At 41.7% G+C, this 24,575-nt stretch overlaps 1 long non-coding RNA gene across 3 annotated transcripts in view; it reads left to right on the top strand.

The window, feature by feature from the left end:
- Window positions 1-2,838: 2,838 nt before the first annotated feature.
- LOC140845142 (uncharacterized) overlaps window positions 2,839-24,575 on the top strand; it is a 60,534-nt gene continuing 38,797 nt past the window's right edge. For 2 of the 3 annotated variants that reach the window (XR_012123861.1, XR_012123862.1), the window contains exon 1: window positions 2,839-3,188. This is a non-coding gene — a long non-coding RNA (uncharacterized lncRNA). The remainder of the gene's footprint in view (window positions 3,189-24,575) is intronic. The other variant, XR_012123860.1, reaches the window with a different exon arrangement.

Raw genomic sequence — 24,575 nt, 5'->3', positions numbered from 1 at the left:
TCTGTAGCCAGGTCACAAGAGACATGGGGGAGCAGAAGTGGATGACTGCTTATAAGAAATAAACTTTATTTCTCCTTTTGACTGACTTTGGTTTCAAAGGTATATTGCCCCGGACTTTCCCCTGAAATTACAGATGTGCATCTTGAGTTATTATACTCTCTTATATGTTTTGTAAATTGTTCTTTAATAATAGAACTAAAATATAAGAGAAGGCAAAACAAAGTAGAATGTAGAAAGATTGGGAGAGAATAATCCTTTTCTGAAGACATAAGTAGCATTTTGAAATGCATACTTTTAAACAGAAGACAGCTTAATTGCCTGAACATTCTGATTCCTTGTTTTCCGGGGCTTCTTTGTGCCTATCATCTATTGCTCCAGTAATGGAGAGTTAGGATTAAAGGAAGGCGCCCGTCCTGACAGTTCAGCTCTGGGTGTGCTCATAAATGGCAACAGCCAATTGGATTAATTTCTTTAGAATCACTAACAATCAAAGAATAGAACAGAAGATATACAAAAGAAAATGAGAAAGAAGTCAGAGCATGTCAATGGAAAATTTGATGAAACAAAGGAATGCAGCAAGAGAAGAAAAGATGGAGAAAATAGCAACAAGAAACAAAATAATAAAACACCAATAGTAAATCCTACACTATTGGCAATTACTTGAAATATAATTGGATTAAACTCCTCATTCAAAAGACATAGACTGGCTGAATGGGTTAAAAAACAAGATTGAACTCTATACTAACTCTAAGAGATCCACCTTAGGTGTAAAGTACACATAGGTTACAAGTGAAAGGATGGAAAAGATACTCCATCCAAACAGTAATCAAATAAAAAGCAGAGATGGCCTTTGGCTACGATTAAAAAATAGAAAGTATGGTGAGGTGTGGAGAAAGTGAACCATTATGTGCTTTTGGTGGGATTATAAAATTGTGCAGCCACTATGAAAAACTAAAAAGGTCCTCAGAAATTTAAAGATAGAATCACTATTTGAACCAGCAATTCCACTTTTGGCTATATATCCAAAAGAATTGAAAACAGGATCTTCAGGAGATACTTTCACACCCATATTCATTGTAGCATTATTCACCATAGCTCAGATGTGGAAGCAATCTGAATGTCTATCGATGGTTAAATGGAAATGTGGTATATAAACACAGAGGATATTATTTGGTCATAAAATAAGAAGAAAGTTCTGTCCCATGCTACAGCATTAATGAACCTTGAGAACATTACATTAAGTGAAACAAGGCAGTCAAATAATAATGCATGATTATATTTACATGATAGATCTGAAGTAATGAGATGTAATGAAACAGAAAGTTGAATGTTGGTTAGGTCGAACATGATGTCAGGATTAGGGGAGAGCGTTCACAGTTGTTCAATGGATGTAGAATTGTAGTCACGTAAGATGGAAGAGTTCTAGAAATCGATTGTACAACAATGTGCATGTAGTTGGCAATAGTGAGTGTATACTTGAAAATTGTCAATGAGGATATTTTTATGTCATGCATTTTTTAATCACAATAAAATTTGCTAGAACACTCATATTTGGAAAGACAGCATAGCAATTTTCATATTCTGGCTCAGCCTTAAAATTGCATTCAGGTTAAAATTCTGTAATGTCATTTTGGTTTTTTGGCTAAAACCCATTAAAACATGTCATTTATCTTTTAAAACATCAGTTTGGCACTATGACAAGCTTACAAAGCTTAGGAAATTTTACTTTATATCTTTTTTGATATTATTTTAGTGCACACTGGCATGGCTGGATGTGTTTCACATTTCCTTCTTCCAAACCTTAAATATTTTTTAATCCTTAGAACTATAGTGAGAACTCTCTTCTGCTGTTTCTGGCCTGATATAAGGATTGAAAGTTACGGCATTTCACATATGTCCTCATAGAAAGACCTTGAATGAATTGTATCTCATTGGATCTGTATGCTTGTGTGTGTGTGTGTGCGTGCATGTGCATGTTATTTTTCCAATTGGTAAGGGGGAACTATTTGGGGGGGAAAAGAACATACAAAGTTTTGTTTTTTCAGGTCACGTTAGCTGACTGATTTTCCACTGCCTTCAGTGAGAATTCCAAATCAGCCTCCCCTTGGGAAATAATTGCAGCAGGAACAATGGTACAGCAGCAGGAATTCAAGTGTGAGTTTTCCTAACAAATGTATTCCTAGCACCCCTTCTTTCCTTCTGTTCCCTCCCTCCCTTCTCCTGCCTTCCATCCCAATGCCTCAGCAAATTGGAACAGCAGAGTCTACTTTTGTAGCTAGCGACTTTCCATACCTTCCCTCTGCTGTTTGCGGCACTGACTTGCCCTTTATTCCTTCTAAACCAGGGAGTCAGTCCTCTTGTTTCTCTGCCTACACATCTAATATTTCTATTATTGCTTTTCAAGTTATAGTGGAAAAGTGACTTTGAACAAATCCCTTAAAATCATTTAAAAAACTGTTAATTTTGAAATAATTTTAGATTTATGGAAATGTTATAGTGCAACATTCCTGTATACCTTTTGCCCAAAATCCCCTAAAACTAGTATCTTATAAATCTTATAAAATCACAGTACATCTATCAAAACTAAGAAATCAACATTGGAACAAAGCTACTAAACTACAGACTTACTCATATAGTTCATCAGGTTACCCTCTAATCTTAGTATCAGTGTTTACATCCTTAAAATGGGTGTAATATCATCTACCTTGTAAAGTATTTGTGTGGACCAGAGAGAATGTAGGTGAAATCCCTGTAGCATGCGCGCGCAGACCCGTAACTCCGGCGGGTGCGCAGTAGCGGCAGGCACCGCCCCCGCCATATTCAGGAGTCAGTAGCGTCGCGAGCGTCGTCTGGAGTAGCTGCTCCCGCGGCTGTGTCCGTGCTGCGGTCAGCGGTCCCTGTCCTGGCGCATCCTGCCCGCCGTCCCGTCCAGTTCCGCCACCTCCAGCCTGGCGCCGTCGGGCGGCGCGACCTGGCCGCCGCCCCCCGCCGCCGCCGCCGCGGGGCAGAGGCGCAGGAGCAGCTCGTCCGCCGCCGCGCGTGGGGCCGCCTGTCCTCCGCCGACCGTCTCGCCAAGGGCGTGGAGAGCTGGCCGGGAGGCGGTTTTCGCCGCGGACCTGCAGCGGAGCGTCCAGAGCGGGCCCCGCTTCAGGGGTGAAGACGACAGCGACAACTCTACGGGCCGGAAGGTAAGTGGCCGCGGGGCTCGGCGCGGCCCGGACGGGGCGCGGGGACCCCTGCCTCCCCCTGCGAGCGCGGCGGACCCGTGAGGGAGTCGGCTGTGTGAGTGGCTCGGCGGGCGGCCGACGCGGGTGCGGTCCTCGCGGGGCCCAGCCGAGGCCGCAGGCGGAGGGGCCTGGCCGGGCCGCGCACACGGGGAGGCCGGCGGGCGTCTTGTCGCGTGCGCAGTGTTTCGGCGGCGGCCTCGAGGGCCGTGCGAGCTGACGGGCGGGTGGGACCCGTGGCGCGGCGGCGGGGGAGAGGCCGCCGGAGGCAGCAGCTTCAGAATGAACAATTTGTTTCGTGAGCCACCTGTCGTACTTTTGATTTGGGGTTACCGTTTCAATTTCCTTGCTGGTCATTGGTCTGTTCAGATGTTCTGCTTCTTCCTGGGTCAGCCTTGGAAGGTTGTATTTTTCTAAAAAGTTGACCATTTCTTCTAGGTTGTCCAGTTTGTTACCATATAATTTTTCATAGTATTCTCCAATAAATCTTCATATTTCTGTGGTGTCAGTAGTGATTTTTCCTTTCTAATTTCTGATTCTGTTTATGTGTGTAGACTCTCTGGATAGGGGTTTATCTCTTTTGTTTATTTTCTCGAAGAACAAGCTCCTGCTTTCATTGATTCTCTCTATTGTTTTATTCTTCTCGATTTTATTTATTTCTGCTCTAATCTTTATTATGTCCCTCTTTCTGCTGACTTTGGGCCTCATTTGTTCTTCTTTTTGTAGTTTAGATAATTGTGAGGTTAGACTGTTCATATGGGATTGTTGTTCTTTCCTGAGGTAGGGCCCGTATTGCAATATACTTCCCTCTTAGCACCGCCTTTACTGCGTCCCACAGATTTTGCGTTGTCGAATTATTGTTGTCATTTGTTTCCATATATTGCTTGATCTCTTTTTATTTGATCATTGATCTATTGGTTATTTAGGAGAATGTTGTTAAGCCTCCATGTGATTGTAGACTTTTTTGTCATCTTTGTGTAATTTCTTTCTAGTTCCATAGCCTTGTGGTCTGAGAAGCTGGTTGGTACAATTTCAATGTTTTTGAATTTACTGAGGCTCTTTTTGTGCCCTAGTATATGATCTGTTCTTGAAAATGTTCCATGTGCACTTGAGAAGAATGTGTATCCTGCTGCTTTTGAGTGGAGAGTTCTGTAGATGTCTGTAAGGTCCATCTGTTCTAACGTGTTGTTCAATGCCTCTGTCTCCTTACTTATTTTCTGTCTGGTTCATCTGTTCTTTGGAGTGAGAGAAGTGTTTAAGTCTTCTAAACGAATGCATTGCAGTCTATTTCACCTTTTAATTCTGTTAGTATTTGTTTCACATATGTAGGTACTCGGGTGTTGGGTGCATAGATATTTATAATGGTTATATCCTGTTGTCAGGTTGACCCCTTTATCATTATATCATGTCTGTCTTTGTCTCTTGTGACTTTCTTTGCTTTAAAGTCTATTTTGTCCAAGACAAGTACTGCCACACCTGCTTTTTTCTCCCTATTAGTTGCGTGAAATATCTTTTTCCATCCCTTCAGTTTTAGTCTGTGTATGTGTTTGGGTTTGAAGTGAGTCTCTTGTAGGCAGCCTACAGATGGGTCTTGTTCTTTTATCCATTCAGTGACTCTATGTCTATTCATTGGTGCATTCAGACCATTTACATTTAGGGTGATTATCGATAGGTATGTACTTATTGCCATTGCAGGCTTTAGATGCGTGGTTACGAAAGGTTCAAGGGTACCTTCCTTACTAAGAATCTAACTTAACTCACTTATGTGTGCTATTACAAACACAATCTAAAGGTTGTTGTTCTTTTCCTCCTCATTCTTTATATATTAAGTATGATATTCTCTACTCTTTATCCCTTTTTGTTACCTCTGGTGACAGCTGTTTAACCTTAGAAACACTTCCTTCTATAGCAGTCCCTCCAAAATACACTGTAGAGATGGTTGGTGGGAGCTAAATTCTCTCAGCTTTTGCTTATCTGGAAATTGTTTAATCCCTCCTTCAAATTTAAATGATAATCTTTTTCTTTAAAGGTTTTATTAAGTTATTACTATTATTATTTTTTGTATGATTAATCTACAATTACATGAGCAACATTATGTTTACTAGACTCCCCCCATCAGCAAGTCCCCCCCCACATACCCTATTACAGTCAGTGTCCATCAGCGTAATAAATGCTATAGAATCACTACTTGTCTTGTGTTGTCAGCCTTCCCCATATTCCCCCTACATTATGTCTGTTAATAGTAATGCCCCCTTTTTTCCCCCTATCCCTCCCTTCCCACCAATCCTCCCCAGTTCCCATCCCTTTAGTAACTGTTAGCCCATTCTTGGGTTCTGTGAGTGTGCTGCTGTTTTGCTCCTTCAGTTTTCTTTTTCTTTGTTCTTATACTCCACAGATGAGTGAAATCATTTGGTACTTGTCTTTGTCTGCCTGGCTCATTTCACTGAGCATAATACCCTCTAGTTCCATCTATGTTGTTGCAAATGGTAGGATTTGTTTTCTTCTTATGGCTGAAAAATATTGCATTGTGTATATGTACCACATCTTCTTTGTCCATTCATCTATGGATGGACACTTGGCTATTGTAAATAGTGCTGCAATAAACAATGGGGTGCATATGTCTTTTTCAAACTCGGCTGCTGCATTCCTAGGGTAAATTCCTAGGAGTGGAATTCCTGGTTCAAATGGTATTTCTATTTTGAGCTTTTTGAGGAACCTCCATACTGCTTTCCACAATGGTTGAACTAGTTTACATTCTCCCCAGGCTCACTTGTTCATTTTTCCTTTTGTTTCCCTTGCTTGGGGAGATATGTTCATGAAAAAGTTGCTCTTGTTTATGTCCAAGAGATTTTTTCCTATGTTTTGTTCTAAGAGTCTTATGGTTTCATGACTTACATTCAGGTCTTTCTTTAATCCATTTTGAGTTTACTTTTGTATATGGGTTAGACAATAATCCAGTTTCATTCTCTTACATGTAGGTGTCCAGTTTGCCAACAGTAGCTGTTGAAGAGGCTGTCATTTCCCCATTGTGTATCCATGGCTCCTTTCTCATATATAGATTGACCGTATATGCTTCAGTTAATATCTGGAATCTCAATTCTGTTCCTCTGGTCTATGGGTCTGTTCCTGGGCCAGTACAAAATTGTCTTGATTACTGTGGTTTGTAGTAGAGCTTGAAGTTGGGAAGGGAGATCCCCCGCTTTATTCTTCCTTCTCAGGATTGCTTTGGCTAGTCTGGGTCTTTTGGTGGTTCCATATGAATTTTTGAACTATTTGTTCCAGTTTGTTGAGTAATGGTGTTGGTATTTTGAAAGTGATTTCATTGAATCTGTAGATTATTTTAGGCAGGATGGCCATTATGACAATATTAATTCTTCCTACCCAAGAGTATGGGATGAGTTTCCATTTATTAGGGTCCTCTTTAATTTCTTGCAAGAGTGTCTTGTAGTTTTCAGGGTACAGGTCTTTCACTTCCATGGTTAGGTTTATTCCTATGTAGTTTATTATTTGTCATGCAATTGTGTATGGAATTGTTTTCCTGATTTCTCTTTCTCCTAGTTCATCGTTAGTGTACAGGAATGCAACAGATTTCTGTGTATTAATATTGTTTCCTGCAACTTTGGTGAATTCACATATCAGTTCTAGTAGTTTTGGAGTGGATCCGTTTGGGTTTTTTATATACAGTATCATGTCATCTGTAAACAGGAAGAGTTTGACTTCTTCCTTGCCCATCTGGATGCCTTTTATTTCTTTGTGTTCTCTGATTGCCGTGGCTAGGACCTCCCGAACTATGTTGAATAAAAGTGGGGAGAGTGGCCATCCTTGTCTTGTTACCGATCTTGGAGGAAATGCTTTCAGCTTCTCACTGTCAAGTATGATGTTGGCTGTGGTTTTCTCATAAATGGCCTGTATTATGTTGAGGTACTTGCCCTCTATACCCATTTTGTTGAGAGTTTTTATCATGAATGAATGTTGAATTTTGTTGAATGTTTTTTCAGCATTTGTGAAGATGATCATGTGGTTTTTGTCCTCCTTTTTGTTGATGTGGTGAGTGATGTTTATGGATTTTCTAATACTGTACCATCCTTGCATCCCTTGAATAAATCCTAGTTGTTCATGATGAATGACCTTTTTGATGTATTTTTGAATTCTGTTTGCTAATATTTTGTTGAGTATTTTTGCATGTATGTTCGTCAGGGATATTGGTCGTTAATTTTCTTTTTTTGTGGTATATTAGGGTGATGCCAGCATTATCGAATGAGTTTGGAAGTATTCCTTCCTCTTCTACTTTTTGGAAAAGTTTAAGGGGGATGGGAATTAGATCTTCACTAAATGTTTGATAAAATTCAGAGGTGAAGCCATCTGGTTCAGGGATTTTGTTCTTAGGTAGTTTTTTGATTACCAGTTCAATTTTGTTTCTAGTAATTGGTCTTTTCAGATTTTCTGTTCTTTCTGGGATAGCCTTGGATGGTTGTATTTTTCTAGAAAGTTGTTCATTTCTTCTAGGTTATCCAGTTTGTTAGCATATAATTTTTCAAAGTATTCTCTAATAATTCTTTGTATTTCTGTGATGTCCATAGTGATTTTTTCTTTTCATTTCTGCTTCTGTTTTCTGTGTGCAGACTCTCTTTTTTTCTTGATTAGTTTGGCTAGGGGTTTATCTACTTTGTTTATTTTCTCAAAGAACCAGCTCCTGCTTTCATTGATTCTTTGTATTGTTTTATTCTTCTCGATTGTATTTATTCCTGCTCTCATCTTTCTTATGTTCCTCCTTCTGCTGACTTTGGGCCTCATTTGTTCTTCTTTTTCTAGATTTGTTAACTGTGAGTTTAGACTGCTCATATGGGATTGTTGTTCTTTCCTCAGGTAGGCCTGTATTGCGATATACCTCCCTCTTAGCACCGGCTTGTCTGTGTCCCACAGATTTTGCGTTGTTGAATTATTGTTGTTATTTGTCTCCATATATTGCTTGATCTCTGTTTTTATTTGCACATTGATCCATTGGTTATTAGGAGCATGTTGTTAAGCCTCCATGTGATGGTAGGCTTTTTCATCTTATTTGCATAATGTATTTCTAGTTTCATACCCTTGTGGTGTGAGAAGCTGCATCATTTTTGGGAGCTCGTCCGGGATAACTTTGGAGGTGAGTATCACCATCCAAGCGTACCTTTTCTTTCACTGTCCTTATAGAAGGAAGCCGTCTAAGGCACACAACATCGGGCACTCGTCAGCCACTTAAATGGGACTAGCCCGGCTGCCGATCTCAAAGTCTCGAGTGACAGGTTCCCCTGCGTCTCCCTCAGTGGATCCCCCATCTCCCTTGGGAGCCGGGAAAGTCACCTGAGTTGAGGCCAGGATTCCCCTTCAGAGGCATCTCCTTGGATGCGAGGGACTGAGGAAGGCTGTGGGCAAATGAGAGAGCCTAGGCTCAGGCTACACTTCAGCGGCTTCACAAAGGTCCGCGTGCCTGGAATCAGACCCCGACAGCCCGACTGGGTATCCATGAGGAGTGTCTTTCTTTCTGTCTCTCTCTGACTTCCAGCCTGCTATTTCAGGGTGCCCTGCCTCTGAGTGAGGCAGGGGGCATTCCTGACTCTCTTCTAACTTCATCAATTTTACAGAACCCGATGCCGACCACCACAAGGTAGGAGATGTATTCTTCACTTTTATTCTTGTCTAAATGCTGTTCTTTTTCTCTCAGAAAAATGTATCTGGGCACCCGTTAGCCACCTAAAAGACAATTATTGTCGGCTACCAGTCTTAAGTCTCATGTGAAAGGTTTCCTGGTGTCTGCTGCTCCTTGATCCCCCGCCTCTGGATGGATGGGAATGTTGGGGAGTGGCTGAGCTGATCTCCTACTTTCCTGTCCTAATCTGCAGACTGCGAGGGCAGACTGCACTGGTAGATAGTGGTCCTTGGATCTTGGCTCTGACTCATCGATCCAGTGAGCTAGGCTAGGCTGCTGTCTATGTGAGAGTCGCAGATGACTCCTGAAGTCTTTTTTCACAGATCAGATTTCTTACAGTGGTTGACTAGCATGATGATTCCCAGGCAGTGGCAGAAACTGGTGTTTGAAGAGGATAGACCGCCCCCCCCCCCCATAAATGTCTGTGGCAGCCTGTGAATTTTATCTCTGGCTTTGGAGAAAGTTTCCCTGCCCCTCATTCAAAGCAGTCCTCTTAGGACTAAGCCACTTTCTCCTGTATAATGTAAATGAAGTTTGTGAAATAGTCAAGCTGAAGTCTGAGTCCAACTAGTAAATGGCTCTATTCTATTGATCTCCCTTCCTTAGAGACAGCCATCCTAGGGCTATGGCATTTCCTTACCTGCAGCCCCAGGGAAGCGAAACAGGCTTGTGACTCCGACCAAGGCTCTGGCAGCGAGAGGTCACAGGATCCCTGCACTTTTCGGACCGGCAGGGGGCTCTCAAGGAATGATCCCGAGTGTACTTGCTAAAGCTTGTGCAGAGAAAACTAGAGTCTAGGTTAAAACTCCCAAAAGGCGTAAAGTAGGAGCACACTGGTAAGGTCCCACTAAAAGTCCAGAGCTCTGTGGCGACTCTTACTTAGTGGGAAGGCAAGAGGGAAATCAAGGCAAGGTGCAGGCCACGGTGGTAAGGAGTGGTGAAATCCATTAGGCCTGGCAGAGGAGGTGATTGACTACTGTTACCCAGGCTCCAAGGTGAGGGGACCCCCTTCACAGAGAGAGAGGCTGACCAGGTGCTAGATGTGGGGCCCCACACAGGGAGCACCCTGGCTGGCCTGAGGGGGCCGAGGCAGGTGCAGGCCCAATAGGTCTTTGTGCCTGTGCGCTGATGTCACCCCCGTGGCCCTGCCTGGTTGCCCATCTCCAGAGAGTATGGGTAGTCACAGGTAAGGGAGCCACCTTTTGGGGACACCAGTTGCTGGTGTCGTTTAGTGGCCCTTGGACTTGCTGAGGTGGCAGCCAGTTAGCTTGCTGGGAAACTGCTCCCCTCTCTGCTGTCAAGGTGGAGGTGGTGCTTCACTGAATTTAGGCATTTAGAGGTGAGTGAGGTGTATTTGAAATGGAATAGTAGCTTTTAGTGCTCTGTTTATTTCTGTTCGTATGAAAAAGGTGCTGAGCCTAAAGACTTGAGTGAAGATGGCAGGAATTCTAAGAATATTTATATCCTTCCATTTATGTTCAGGGAAGTGATTCTGAAGTAATTTTTTACTCATGTATGAAGTTGTTGAGTAAGTCACATCAGTCATGTCGAGATGAAGTGATGTAGTAGAAATAAAGACCCTGCACCTTGGCCTGATACATAGGAGACACACCATTGGTGCTCTTTGCTCTCCTGTCCTAGTTTATTACCTTAACTACCTCTGTGGTTCAGAGTGGTCCCAACCACATTTCAAGCAAAATCTTTCTAAAACTGCATAGAAACACTTGGCAGGATATCCCCAGAGGCTAGTGGAAAAATTATTCTTTCTGATCACTGCTTGCCAGTTGTCTTCTCTATGCCATGTTCCTTTCCTATTTTTGCATTGCCTGTGATTGTAGACCGAGAGGGGTGATGGTGTGCGTCTCTGCTAGACGAGCCTCTGGGGCTGTTCGGGGGCTGTGCTGCTGTGGTGATGGCAGTGTTTTTACCTTAGACATAGCTTGTCCTCTGACGTATTCACATGGGGTTACTTCTCTTACGCAGTCAAAATTGTAGGAAACCCCTTAGGGTTTTATGTTCTCGGTTTTACTTGAGATCTAACCCTATTTCTTAGGCATGTTATATATTCCTTTTGCATTGTAAGCATAAAGCGGCAGATCGCTTTTCATGTTGACCTACATCATTAGCTATAAAGAATTACATCACCATGTAAGTTTTATCAAATTGTGGAGCATACCAGTGTTGTAGCTTTGAATGATTCTGTGTAATCGCTTAAGAATCACTTACGTCTGGCACACAGTGTACCAACACCTACCATCATTTGCAGGAATGTTTGTCAGTTCTAATTTGATTTTTTTTTCACTGTTTGCTCACTTTCACCTACGAGCTGATGTTTGAATATATTTTAGACACTTTGTGATTAGAAAATATCGAGATGAAACATAGAATCTCTTCATGGTCACACATTCTGTTCTCGTTATTGTAATCTGAGTATTTGAGTTACAGACACTCGATTTTGTTTCAATACTGCTGAAATATAGAAGTATTCTTGGAGTTTGTGAGCCTTCACACTAGACCATTTTATTTTATGTTCTTATAAGCAGTCTTTTGAATATGTTCAGCCATGAAGTGAAATACACACCATAGTACCTGAATCTCTACATATATTTATGAAGACATTTTTTCAGAGGGACCCCAGGGCACAGCCATACCAGTGAAACAATGACTTAAAAAAGACCCTGCCAAATAAAATTATGTATAATAAGTAAATATGTACATGCATTCTCCATTAAACGTGAAAACTGTAACATAGTTTGGAAATTATGTATCTTCCGGGGTTAAATATTTCTCTGTGACATAAAAAGTATCTTTAAAAAACAAAGCAGTAGAACTAGTTGACAATCAAAATTAATAGTAATTTCTAGCAGATAGTTTGATGATAATAAGTGTTAAGCTATAAAAAGTGTTTTAGTACGTTTTTATTTTAAGATAGTTTTAGATTTACAGAAAATTTGAGTTACACAGTTGGGTTTTGCAGTTTGCTCAGATCACTTCCCCTCTTACTACCGTCATTATAGTTCGTTGTTACAGTTACAAGCAGTGATGGTGTACTGTCACCATCCACCATCCATTCTCTCCCTCAGATTTCCATAGTTGGACCCTTTCTCGAAGATCCAGTTCAGGATACCTCATTATATCCAGTGATCTCGTCTCCTTAGCGTTTTGTTGTTGTTTGTTTCTGAGACATTCTTTGCTTTGGATGATCTTTTCCATTTTCAAGATTCTTTGCCATTAATATTGTAGAGTTTTCCCCAGTCGCATTTAACGTGACATTTTCTTGTAATTACTTGGAGTTGTGTTTTATGGGGAGGAAGATCACAGAGCGCAAGAACAGTGCACAGCACCTCATGTCAAGGGCAAGTGCTCTGAAGGAGACTTGATATTGTTGATGTTGTCCCAGATGGCAGGATTTTTTTTTCGTTCTTAAAGCTGAGTGATGTGCCACTGTGTGTGTGTGTATTTGTGTGTGTGTGTGTTTCACTGTTTATCCATTCATGTATCTACGGACATTTAGGCTGCTTCTGTATCTTGTCTGTTGTAAATAATGCTGCAGTGAACATAGAGATGCATATGTCTTTTCAAATTAGTGTTTTCACTTTCTTGGGATAGATACATAAAGCCAAATTGCTGGGATATATGGGAGTTTTATTTTGAATTGTTTGAGGAGCCTCCATAGTGTTCTTCACATTGGATATGCCAATTCCCATTCCCAACAATCAGGGGGCTTCTTTTTCTTCACATCCCTGTCTAGTTACTTTTTGTCTCCAATTTGAGCTTCCATTCTAACAGATTTGAATTGAGATCTCATTGTGGTTTTGATTTGCATTTCCCAAACGGTTAGTGATACTGAGATTTTTTCCATGTGTCAGTTGGCCATCTATATTTCTTCCTTGGAAAAATGCCTGTTTAGGTCCTCTGCCCATTTTTTTAATTGGATTGTCTTTTCAATAGTAGTTGGAGGAGTACTTTATATGTTTTGTATGTTAACCCCAAATTGAATATTTCATGGGCGAACATCTTCTACCATCCAGTACATTATTCTTCTGTATGGTTGATGGTGTCCTTCACAGTACAGAGCATTTTAGTTGGATGTAGTCCCATTTGTTTATTTTAGCTTTTATTGTCATCGACTCGGGAGAGAGATTAAAAAAAAATGTTGCTGAGAGCAGAGTCAAAGAGTTTGCTTCCCCTATATTCTTCTTGGAGTTTTGTGGGATCAGGTGTTACATTTAAGTCTTAAATTCATTTTGAGTTTCTTTTTGGATGTGTTTTAGGAAAGTGGTCCTCCTTTTATGTAGCTGTCCAACATAACCACACCATTTATTGAAGAGACTTTTTCAAAACCATTATATATTCTTACCTCCTTTGTCGTAGACTAACTGACCATGTAAGTGTGAATTTAATTCTGTGCTCTATATTTTGTTCCATTGATGTAAGGATCTGTTTTTGTGCCAGTACCATAATGTTTAGGGATTTTTTTTCTTCAGGATTATTACCTTCTTTATATTCTCTTTTTGTTGGTGAAGGGGATAACTTGGTACATTCTTCAAATTATAAAATAATTTAGTCACAAGAATGGAAATATAGCATAGGTAATGTAGCTCATAGCATTGTAATATCTTCTTGTGCTATGAGTACTTTGACAGAGATTGCATTGAATCTGTAGTTTGTTTTCTATAGTGTGGACGTTTTCACAATACTAATTCTTCCAATCCATGAGCATGGTTTATCTTTCCACTTATTTTTGTACTTCTGTTTCTTTCATCGGTGCTTTATGGTTTTGAGCATATAGTTATTTTACTTCTGTGGTTAAATAGATTCCTAGGTATTTTATTCTTTCTGCTGCATTTGTAAGTAGGAATGATTTTATAATTTCTTTTTCTTGCATTCATTCTTAGTGTATAGAAACACAACAGACTTTTGAATATTGATTTTGTATCCTGCACCTTGATTGAATTCATCTATTACTTCTAATAGATTTTTGATGAATGCTTTGGAGTTTTCTACATATAGCATGAAGCCATCTGCAGACAGTGACAGATTTACTACTTCCTTTCCAATTTGGATATCTTTTATTTTTCTTGGCTAATTGCTATGGGTAGGACTTTGAGTATAATGCTGAACAAAAGTGGCAAGAGAGGGCATCCTTGACTTGTTCCTGTTCTCAGAGAAAAGCCTTCAATTTTGCACTGTCGAGTATGATAGCTCTGGGTTTGTCATATATGTCTGTTTTTATGTTTAGGTGTGTTCTCTTTATACCCACTTTGTTTCAAATTTTTATCATAAATGGATGTTGAATTTTGTCAAAAGTTTTTCTGCATCTGTTGAGGTGATCATATTTTCATCCTTCATTTTGTTACTGTGATGTGTCAAATTCATTAGTTGTGGATATTGAACTATCCTTGCATCCCCAGAGTAAATCCTACTTGATCATGATGCATGACCTTTTTATTGTATTGTTGAAATTCCCCTTTCTGGTCCCAGCCTATATGTGACCTCCTGGAAATGACTTCCTTTTGCCTGGTCCTCCTTCCCATCAGGAACTGCTACCTCAGTGCCCTGTTTAGTGACTTAATGAAACTGGTTACAATTGGATCTTTTCTTGTTTGTTTATCTTTTTTCTCACTTTGTTAACTTTGGTCTTCCTTGCATGCTGAAGACTGGTCTTGCGTGATTGTACTCCCAGGGCCTGGCACAGCAGTGAGCATAGCACAAGTAATGAACATTATTTTGAATTTTGTGATATAGTGAACTATACAACATACATACTTGGACATTCAGTAACCCAAATATATAATTGCTGGGTATATTTCTTCCTCTTACACAATTCCTGAAAACACTGCAGAGCCTTAAAGGAGAAGTGGGTGTCTTGTCATGTTAATGAGAGAGTTTTGGACCCCATCTGATGGCAGAGGCCGGAGGTTGAATCAGCCAATGATAGAGTCAAACATGACTATACAGTGAAGTCCTCAGCAACATCAGGGAGATGAGTATGTCTCTCTGTCGGAGAGAGCTTCCACTCTGTGGAGCCAACAGGATTCTATGTGTAACAGAGCTCGTCCCGAAGCCACACCCCAGCCTGTCCCTGAGACCATTCGGGTATGTGTGAGAAAAGTGGCCAGGGGGAGGAGTAAAATGGCCCTGGGAGTCCTTGGTTCAGTAGCCCAATGTACTGTAAATCCAAAACCTCTTGGTGAAGTCTTAGCAGGGGCTAAGGTTAGATTGGGAGTATATGGAGATGCAGTGGCTGATGGTATTGAGGTGGAAGTTTGGATGAAAATTGGGTGTTTGAGCAGGTGTTGCTTGAGGTGGCTGCATCCCCTTTACGTGAAAATATTATTGGGGTGGATATTATGTGTGACTGGGGTTGGCTTCCCCTGCCAAATACAGTAAAACAGAAGGTATGTAAGCCCGTCCTCAGGCCTGTTTAGTTGGACATTCTAAATGGGGAATGGCTGGAACTGTGCGAACCCACAGAGGCAGATAACTTGACAAACATATCACCGTTCTTAGGAGTGACATGCTGGAAGCTGGAGTGCTGGTGTCCACAGATTTGCTGTACAGTAGTCCTGTGTGGCCTGTGCAAAGGTGGATGGGACATAGAGACTCTTCAAGCTTAGGTAATGTGGGTACTACCCATAGTCCCAGCAGTTCCAGGCATGATATCAGCCATATAGAACGTATAGCAGGTTGAAGGAGGCTGGTACTCCTGGATGGACCTTGCAAATGCTCTCTTCTCTGTCTCAATTCCTGAAAAGAGCCAAGCCCAGTTTGCCTTCAGGTGGGAAGGACCCCACTTTGCATCTGCTGGGCTAGGCGGGGATCTGAGCTCCCCGGCTTATTGTCACTATGTGGTCAGGAAGGATTTGGACTCGGTGCAATGCTCGAGTGTAATAATACACGATGTTGGTGACATTATTAATACCAGAAACAGAGGAGCTGGCCAGGAATGATTTGAATGCAACAAGGACATATGTGACCAACCAGGGCTGGTTAATAAATCTAGTGAAGGTCCAAGGTCCTGTTCAGTGAAATTTGTAGGAATAATGCGGGCAGAAACCACCCGGGGTATTCCACAAGTGTGACTATCAGTAAACTGCTGTCACTCTCCCACCAGGTCCAAACAAGAAGCCCAGCACTTTTTTGGTTTATTTGGATTTTGGAGGACTCATATTCCACACCAGGAACCATTTGTAGCTCCTGTCTGTAAGACTGCATGAAAGAAAGCTGCATCTGAGTGGGGTCCTGAACAGAAGCGGGCCACATCAGAATTACACACGGCAGCTGTGCGCTTGACAGCATCTGGCCATTGTGACCCCCACTCAGACATGATTTTGGAAGTGTCTGTCCCCCACACCCATGCAGACTGGAGCTTGTGGCAAAAAAAAGAAAATGAGCACCTCCCAGCTGTGACCCTTGGGATTTTGGACCAGAAAATTCCCCCATGCTGCTGCCTGGTACACACCACTTGAAAGACAATTATTAACATACTGTTGGGAATTAATCAAGACTGCCTCAGTGACCGAAGTACATAAAATAATTTTGAAACCTGAGATACCCATAATGTGTTGGGTGATGTCAGAGAAACACCGTAATAGGGAAGGCAGAACCCCGAAGAGTCCCCTAATCAAATGGATATGGTTCATACAGGGGCAGGCTGCCGGGGGGATGCAAGGAGGCCTACACGAATCCGTGAGCAGGCAGCCTCATTTCCTCTGGGACCGATGCTGGAGCCCCTGGGGAGCTGCATGGACAGTGTCCTAGGAACAGCTCTCAGCTAACGACAAAGAGCTGCTTGGTTACAGTTGGCAGTTCCAGGAGGCATGGACAGTATCCTGGTTGGGGAGCTGCTGCAGTAATACCAGAGGATGGCAAGGCTGGCCTGGAGGAAGGAGAAACAAATGATTTCAGTGGGCTGAATTCCATGCCCTTTTCTGGGCAGTGACGGCAGAATGGAGCAGTGAGGAAAGCCCCTCGTGCTGGGGTTCTTATGACCTGGGACTGCGGCCACTGGCCTGGCTGTGTGGTCAGGAAGATGGGAAATGGGAAACTGGACTATGAAAAGAATGCCCGTGTGGGCGACAGCCTTATGGATTTTGATTGCCCTGGGAATGTGAGGGGCACGTTAATGCAGGCCATGTTGGTTTGCATCAGAAGAAGCCTGTCGAGGAATGGGAGGTGATTCAAGCCACCAGGTGGGCCTGCTGGTGCTGCCCTTGGACATGGCTGCCGGGGTCCATGGGAAACTGCAGCAGCGCACACACAGGCTGAGTCTACACATGTGCTCCTCTTGCACCCTGTGAGGCACAGAATGCCAGCAAATCCTGTTCTGACTGTCAGCTAAAGAACAGAGACTGCATTTGGCTGTGGGGAAAGTTCTCCAGTGGCCACGCCCTCCACATAGCTGGCCAGTGGGTTACATTGGATCAACACTAGTACCTCTTGGAGGCTGTACGTGGGTCGTTAGCAGAATAGACACTTCTTCTGGACTCCGCTTTGCATACCCAGTGGTAGATGCAAATGCTGAAGATACCATTTAAGGTTTGGAACTGAAGACTCTGTACCAGTTAGGACAACCAAGTTACATCTCTGACCAGCGGACACCCTTTACAGACCATGGTGTTCCACGGAAGGCCAAGAAACATCCCATCAGACGGATGTACAGTGTTGCATGTCACTCTCAGAGCAATGGTTTAATAGAAAATTGGAGTGGGCTGTGGAAACATTGGCTGCCTAAAATGGGAGGTAAAGGCACGAGGGGCTGGCTTACATGCCTTCAAGAATGGGTGCTCACACTCAACATGAGGCGGGCAAGGGAGGGTAGATTCCTCTGCTTCTCCAGGGGATCTGGGAAAGGGGGTTTGGGAGAGGTTGCTAGGGCACTATTCCTTTCTTCCCCACATTATCACAACTGTGTTTTTTCCTAACCGATTCAGTGGTTCCAGGAACACAGCTGCTTCTGAGGGTGCCAGAAGCAGTGAATAAGTCTGTTATGCCTTGAGAGAAATCGAACATTTTACTAATACCTCAATAGAACGTCAGACCAAGAAAAATGTACCTGTCAGTCAAAACACACCAGATGTCCCAAAGGGTGAAGCTCTGTGTTTGCCAAGGCCACCACTGTGTTTGCAGCCTGGCAAGGTTGAATGGCAGCCTGCACACGGAGTTGCATCACTCTGGGAGAAACTCTTGTCATGAGATAACATTGACAAACTGAACCAATATAAAATGCTTAAAAGGAGTTTATAGGTCATGTGAGTTATCACTGTAAATCTGCCCCAAACCCACACTGGCATCTCCAAATGTCTGGCCTATTTGCACTGGTACTATTGTTCTATCTGTTGTATGAATGCTATGCCACATGTAAGGGCTGCGACAGGCATGATGGCTTTGCTGTGAGGAATCCGTGTTTTAGACCAAGGAGCGCGCTGCACGAAAATGCCCTCCTATTACTCTGCTGTGTTCTGCACGTACTGCCATCTGCCCTGAATTCTCGCTTCCCTGGAATCATCCTCACCACTGCAACAACAGCGCAGAAGGTGTTTAGCTCCATCCTGCACCTGAGCTGAGAAGCAGGCGAGGAGGCAGAGGGAGCTGGCATTGCTGTGGAGCTGGGTAGCTGAGGACTGGTCCAGGGAGGGGGTGGCTCATCCTCTGAGGCCAGAAGGTGGGTCAGATTGAAAAGGAACAGCAGGGGCAGGGCCAGAGCCTGGAGGAATCCTGTGTGACTGCTGCAGAGGGGGCTCGGGCAGTAACCACCTTCACCTGCACCTGTGCCTGCCAGCACACCTCTGGGCCCCATCATGTGGCCTGTCTGACAAGTTGTTTTCAGAGGCTTTAAAAGAAGGAAAGAAAATGCTGTTGTAATTCTCTTCCTGGTTTGCTAAATAACCTGCATGTAAACCACAGAGCGTAATAACAAAGCAAACCCATTTTTCCCTCTCCCTGAATTGGGTGGGGACTTGGCCCAGCCCCACTGCTGTGTAGTTACTGCTTGTCTTACGGCTCCCCCGATGCTCCGTGGGAGAGATGGACTTCAGTCTAGGCTCTTCCCTCTCTCCTGCCTGGCTTCTGGGAGGGTGTGTGGCTGCCCTCCTGATCACAGCTGGGATGGGCTGGGGCTTCTGGATACAGGGACAGGGATGTCTGTCCCTAGTCCTGGCCAGGACCCAGGCACAGCTCTCTTAACTTCACCTGCCAGGCCTGCACAGCCCTGAGGTGACCCAGCTTCCAGTTCCACTGACCAGCTTGAGGTTTCCGTATCGTATTTTCTTTTGCCCTCTACTTGCCTCCTGGAACAGCTCCACTTAAAACTTGAGGGTATCTGAAAATGCAGGGTTTAATCCATCCAGGTTATAGCAAAATATCACTGGTATTTTGTGATTTTGTGTGTGTGTGTGTGTGTGTGTGTGTGTGTGTGTGAGAGAGAGAGAGAGAGAGAGAGAGAGAGGCGGGGGTGGCAGAGAGAGGGAGAGGAGAGCATAAGCTAGCAGGAGAGCTCTTTAACGGGTTTATCCAGTTTTCCAGGCATAATTTGTCAAAGATCCTATCCTTTCCCCATTCCTATTTACACTTGGTTCCTTAGTAGTTGATTGTATATGTTTATTTCTGGACTCTCTCTCTTCTGTTCCATTGAGTTACATGCGCATCATTATGCCAGTACCATACTGATTTAATTACCGTTACTTGTAATATAGTTTGCAGAATATAGAAGTGTGATTCCTGCCATTTTGTTCTTTCTCAAGATTGGTTAGCTCTTTGTTGTTCCATATGAATCTTAGGTTTTTAAAAAATATTTTTGTAAAATAATCATTGTGGTATTTATGGGGACAACATTGCATCAGCTGATCACTGTAGGTCAGATGCCCCAAAGCGCAAGTCACAAACATATACAAACAAGAGGGGCTGCATAAAACTTAAAAGCTCTGTACTGCAGAAGAATTAATCAAATGGAAAGGCAACCTACAGATTGGGGGAAATTCTTGAAAATCGTGTATCTGATAAGGGGTTAATATTCAGAATATGTAGGTAATTTCTACAACTCAGGAGGGAAAAGAATTGGAACTTGCATAGATAGTTCTTTAAAGACAGAGAAATGGGAAAGATTCACATGAAGAGGTGTTCAACATTGCTAATAATCAGAGAAATGTAAATCAAAATCAAAATATAATTACTCCTCATTTAGAATGGCTATTATAAAAAGAAGTGTTGGCAAGGATGTAGAAAAATCGGAATCCTTGTACATCCTTGGGCTATGTCTGCATCTGTCTGTGTCTCAACAATTGATGTGGGAGATTCTTCCTCTGTCAGTAATTATTTGTAAATCCTGATTGCTGTGTTGGGTTCCATGGGGTGCAGAGAGCACTGTGTATAACCATTCCCTATGCATGAGCATTTGGTTAGTTTCTCCAACAGTCATTTTGACTCAGGTTGTTGGGACCAAACAGGTGCACAATATTGGGGATATTTGTATGCAGGGACCACTGTAGGTGTGTATACAGCCTTAGTAGATCCTGGCTGTTTTCCAAAGAGGTTCTACCAATTTAAATTCTCACTAGCCCTACATGAATGATCTGATTGTTCTAGAACCTGGGGAGAATGTATTCCTGGTATTTTTTAATTCATCTCATCTGATTTCTGTCCTAAAACAGCAGATTGCAAGTTTTATTAGCGTTTCCCTGAAATTAAACAGGGTAAAGCTTTTAAAAAAAACTTTAGTTATTTGCTTATCCTCTTTTATCTAATGTCTTTTCTACCTTTGGCCGTATTTTTCTAGTGGGCTTTCAGCACTTTGTATTATTGGATGGTATATTTACATAATTTGGCTTGATGTCCTTTACCAGATGCAGGTAATCTGAGTCTCTCCCACCCAGGCTTTCCACTGCTCTATCTCACTGGTGAATTTTGATAAAAGCCAGCTCATAATATATCTTAATATGATCCAGGCTGTCATTTTCTTCTCTCTGTGTTTCTCTGAATGAGAAGGAAAATTTTTTTCTCCTCATTTTGAATGAAAGAGCTCTGCTGTGTTCCAAATTAAGGCTATGCTTTGTGTTTATGTTAGTACTTAAGTTAAGAAATTAAATTAAGAAGTGATTGATTCCAGCAAAGGCTGGATTCCTGAATGGCAAGACAGTTGAAGAACAAGTATCTCAACAAAAGTGCAGTGTCAGGACAGAGTGGAAGGAGAAGTGGGATATGATTGAAAGAGGAGCAGAGGGAATGAGGGGTAAGGAATTGATACCACAAGTGAAAATACACAGCACACTCCCCACTGATGAAGGACAGCAATCCACAGATGCAGTTTACATTCCCTAAGCACAATATTTACGCTCTAAACCATAGGGGGTTACAGTATGATCGAAAAATCAGAATTACATACAGACTGTAGGGAAATCAGAGGCAAAATAAGCAAGAAAAAGGCTGATAGGTGATGTCTAAACATATATACACACGGCAAATATATCAACACAGCACCATTTTTAAAATGCTAAAAGAAATTTTCATGTCAAACCAGAATTCTACACCCATCAGCAGTATCAACCACAAAGATGTTCTAAGGAAAAGTTAAAGTGAGACACTTCATAGTTGGCAGCCTTGAATTAGAAGAACTACTAGAGGGAGTTCTCAAGTTCAAAGGAAAGTAATCCCAAGTTGAAAACCGACAATGCAGGGATAAATGAAGAAGAAACGACCAGGCAATTTATGAACAGAGGTGAATTTTCATCTATGAGTTCTAGAATGAACTCTTGTGGAGATTAAACTATGTAGAATTAAAATGCCTGATAACAGTAATAAAAGTCAGGAAGGTTAGGAGAATTGAAAGTGTTCTAAGGTATTAGTTAGCATTTGGGAAAGTGGTAAAGTAATAGACTGTCTTCATTTTTTTAAGTTTATTATTTTTATTTTGGTGTCGTTAATGTACAATTATTTGAACAACATGGTTACTAGACTCCCCCTGTCACCAAGTCCCCACCACATACCCCATGACAGTCACTGTCAATCCGCGTAGTAAGATGCCATAGAATCATTACTTGTCTTCTCTGTGTTATACTGCCTTTCCCATGTACCCACCTTCCAACCCGCTACATTATCTTTGCTAATCATAATGCCCTTTTCCCCCTTATCCCTTCCCACCCATCCTCCCCTCCCACCCATCCTCCCCACTCCCTTTCCCTTTGGTAACTGTTAGTCCATTCTTGGGTTCTGTGAGTCTGCTGCTGTTTTGGTCCTTCAGTTTTAGCTTTGTTTTTATATTCCACAGATGAGTGAAATCATTTCACACTGTCTTTCTCCGCCTGGCTTATTTCACTGCCCATAATACCCTCTAGCTCCATCCATGTGGTTGCAAATGTTTGGATTTGTATGATATAATTTTTCATAGTATTTTATAAGAATGATTTGTATCTCTGTGTTGTCTGTAGTGATTTTTCCGTTCTTATTTTTGATTCTATTTATGTGTGTGTACTCCTTTTTCTGATAAGTCTGACTAGGGGCTTATCTATTTTGTTCATTTTCTCAAAGAACCAGCTCCTGCTTTCACTGATTCTATTATTTTATTCTTGTCCGTTTCATTTACTTCTGCTCCAATTTTTATTATGTCCCTCCTTCTGCTGACTTTGGGCCTCATTTGTTTTTCTTTTTCTCTTTTTTTAGTTTCATTAATATGGGTTTAGACTGTTCATATGGAATTGTTCTTTCCTAAGGTAGGCCTGTATTGCAATATACTTCCCTGTTAGCATCGCCTTCGCTGCGTCCCACAAATATTGCAGTGTTGAATTATTGTTGTCATTTGTCTCCCTATATTGCTTGATCTCTCTTTTTATTTGGTGTTTGATCCCTTGGTTATTTAGGAGCATGTTATTAAGTCTCCATGTGATGATAGGCTTTTTCATTTTCCTTGTGTATTTTATTTCTAGTTTCATAGCTTTGTGGTCTGAGAAGCTGGTTGGTACAATTTCCATCTTTTTAAATTTACTGAGGTTCTTTTTGTGGCCTAGTGTATGATCTATTCTTGAAAATGTTCCATGTGCAGTTGAAAAGAATGTGTGTCCTGCTGCTTTAGGGTAGAGAGTTCTGTAGGTGTCTGTAGGTCCATCTGTTCTAATGTGTTGTTCAGTGCCTCTGTGTCCTTATTTTCTGTCTGGTTGATCTGTCCTTTTCGAGTGGGTGGAGTGTTGACATCTACTAGAATGAATGCATTGCATTCTATTTCCCCTTTTAATTCTGTTAGTATTTGTTTCACATATATGTAGGTTCTCCTGTGTTGGGTGCATAGATATTCATAATGGTTATATCCTCTTGTTGGATTGACCCCTTTATCATTATGTAATGTCCGTCTTTGTCTCTTGTGACTTTCTTTGCTTTAAAATCTATTTTGTTTGATACAAGTACTGCAACACCTCCTTTTTTTCTCCCTATTAGTTGCGTGAAATATCTTTTTCCATCCCTTAACTTTTAGTCTGTGTATGTCTTTGGGTTTGAAGTGAATCTCTTGTAGGCAGCATATAATTGGGTCTTGTTTTTTTATCCATTCAGTGACTCCCATGTCTTTTGATTGGTGCATTCAGACCATTTACATTAAGGTTGATTTATTGGTATGTATGTACTTATTGCCATTGCAGTCTTTAGATGTGTGGTTACCAAAGGTTCAAGGGTAATAACTTCCTTATTAACTAAGAGTCTAACTTAACTCACTTAGTATGCTATTCCCAACAGAATCTAAAGGGTTTTTTTTCCTCTTCTCCATTCTTTATATATTAGGTATTATATTCTGAACTCTTTGTCTGTCTCTTTTTATTACCTCTGGTGACAGTTATTTAATCTTGGGAACACTTCCATCTATAGCAATCCCTCCATAATATACTGTACAGATGTTTTGTGAGAGGTAAATTCTCTCAGCTTTTGCTTATCTGGAAAGTGTTTAATCCTGCCTTCAAATTTAAATGATAATCTTGGCAGTTAACGTATTCTTGGTTCGAGGCCCTTCTGCTGAGAAGTCTGATGGTAGCCTTTGGTTTTTCCTTTGTATGTGATCCAATTTCTCTCTCTGGCTGCTTTTAATATTCTGTCTTTATCCTTAGTCTTTGCCATTTTAATTATTATATGTCTTGGTGTTGTCCTCTTTGGGTCCCTTGTGTTGGGAGATCTGTGAACTACCATTGCCTGAGAAACCATCCTCTCCATATTGAGGATGTTTTCAGCAATTACTTCTTCAAAGACACTTTCTGTCCCTTATTCTCTCTCCTTCCTCTTCTGGTACCCCTATAACACGAATATTGTTGTGTTTGGATTGGTCCCATATTTCTCTCAGTATTCTTTCATTCCTAGAGATCCATTTTCCTCTCTGTTCCTCACCTTCTTTGTATTCCTCTTCCCTAACTCCTATTTCATTTATCATCTCTTCCACTGTAGGTAACCTGATTTTAATACCTTCTGATGTTATGTTCAGCAATTGGATCTCTGTCCTAAATTTGTTCCTGAGTTCTTGAATATTTTTCTGTACCTACATGAGCATGTTTATGATTTTTATTTTGTAATCTCTTTCAGGAAGACTTATTAATTCAGTGTCACTTGATCCTTTCTCTGGCATTGACATTTGGCTTTGTTCCAGGTTCCTTTGACATTTCATATTAGTATGTGGCGTCCTCTAATGCCCTGCAGCT

The sequence above is a fragment of the Manis javanica genome, chromosome 12 (assembly GCF_040802235.1).
Source record: "Manis javanica isolate MJ-LG chromosome 12, MJ_LKY, whole genome shotgun sequence".
Taxonomy (NCBI): domain Eukaryota; kingdom Metazoa; phylum Chordata; class Mammalia; order Pholidota; family Manidae; genus Manis; species Manis javanica.
The sequence above is the reverse complement of the archived record's forward strand: the minus strand, read 5'-3'. Positions and strand labels throughout refer to the sequence as shown.